Raw genomic sequence first — 2118 nt, forward strand, 5'->3', positions numbered from 1 at the left:
TTTCTTATCTGTTGACTTTGAGTTTTCTGAAGAATTATCTCGACAAATGTTATTATCTCATTTGGGTTTGGCCCATAGTTCCTTTTTTTTTAAAGGGGGGGGGGAGAAAGAGAATTTTTTAATATTTATTTTTTAGTATTCGGTGGACACAACATCTTTATTTTATTTTTATGTGGTGCTGAGGCTCGAACCCAGCGCCCCACGCATGCCAGGCAAGCGCTTTACTGCTTGAGCCATATCCCCAGCCCTGGCCCATACTTTCTAATGACTGGCCTGGGGCCTATGCATTTTCAGCAAGAATGCACAAAAATGCATTCTTTCAGTGCATCACATCATAAGATCCATGATACCAGTATGTTTTATTATGATACTGACTTTGGTAATTTGGTTAAATTAATTTTTGTCAGATGTCATCACTATAAAGTTACTGTTTCCTTTTGTGGTTAATGAAGATCTTGAGGAAGATACTTGAAGATTATAAATTTTGTTTCTCCTCAAATTTTCACCCACTAATTTTATGATTCATCAGAGAATCGTATTTGTGGCAATTATTTATGTGTTTTGTTAATGCCAATTTCCTATTTCCTGTGTTCCTTCCACATTTATTAACTGGAAATCTCCTATAAGGAAGAACTGTCCCTTCTACCCTATTTATTTATTTATGTATGCAAGGATATTTACTTTATTCTATGGATTATGATTCAATGGTAACAGTATTTATTTGTTTGTTTGTTTGTTTATTTATTTATGGTGCCAGGGATTGAACTCAGGGGCACTCAACCACTGAGCCACATCCCCAGCCCTATTTTGTATTTTAATTAGAGACAGGGTCTCACTGAGTTGCTTAGTGCCTCACTGTTGCTGAGGCTGGCTTTTAATTTGTGATCCTCCTATCTCAGCCTCCCAAGTCACTAGGATTATAAGTGCTCACCACTAACATTATTTATTTTGCTCAGGTTGTTTCAACTTTAGCTATTAGTAGATTCTTCAGCTGGCTCCCATATTCTTTCAACATTATTGGCCCTGAAATGTTTTTTTAAAGAATTTCATTGTTTTCATGCATACTTCATGATATTCCAGCTTTCCCTAGTATTTTCCCTGTCCCAGTCCTGGAATTGACCACTTCCCCAAATAGCTCTGATTCCTTTTATTAGAGAATTGTGTTTAGAAACAAAAGTCTACTCAGGAGACTGAGAGGCAAGAAGACTGCTTGAGCCCAGGAAGCCAGCCTGGGTAACATAGCGGGACCCCTGTCTCAAAAAAATAAAAAAGGAAAGAAAAAGAAAAGACAAACGTGGGTGCAAGGATTCTTTATTACTACTGGGATGTTAGTTAATGCTTCTAGTCCCTCTCAGTGGACACAGTTAGGAAATACATATATTCATATTAACCCACACATATACAAACTATCTCAAATTTCCACCCAGTACAGTTTATTTTAGTTACCCTTTTCATTATTTATAAGACACCAAGTTCTTATCTAAAATACATTTACCTATGTGCAATTTTAGTACATATATAGTTTCAGAATCTCTAATTCATATCCCTATGAGAAATGCATTTATTGACTATATTACAGCATTTATATTACTAAATATTATTTATAATAATTTAATAACATTATTAAATATTATTTGTTTGTTGAACTTCTGGGTTCAATCCCCATTACAAAAAAAAAGGAAAATAACAAATGTTGGGATATGGAAAAATTGGAACTCTCATATATTACTTGCAGGAAAGTAAAATGGTGCACCTCAAAAAATTTGAACATATAATACCATATGATCCAGCAATTCCACTCCCACCATATATCTAAAAGAATTGAAAGCAGGGACTCAAACAGAAACTTGTATAATGATGTTCAGCATCAGAGGCATTCACAATGTGTGTATACAATAGAATATTATCCAGCCATTTAAAAATGAAATTCTGATATATGCTACAATATATATGGACCTTAGAAACATAATACACAGTGAAATAAGCCAGACACAAAAAGACAAATATTGTATGATTCCACTTATGTTAAGACCCTAGAGTAGCCAAAATCAGAGAGAGAAAGAAGAATAGAGATTACCAGGGGCAGGAGGGAGTAAGACAAGGGGAGACTGTTTACTG

This window comes from Spermophilus citellus (genome assembly GCF_964194105.1).
Source record: "Spermophilus citellus genome assembly, chromosome: 18".
Lineage (NCBI taxonomy): Eukaryota > Metazoa > Chordata > Mammalia > Rodentia > Sciuridae > Spermophilus > Spermophilus citellus.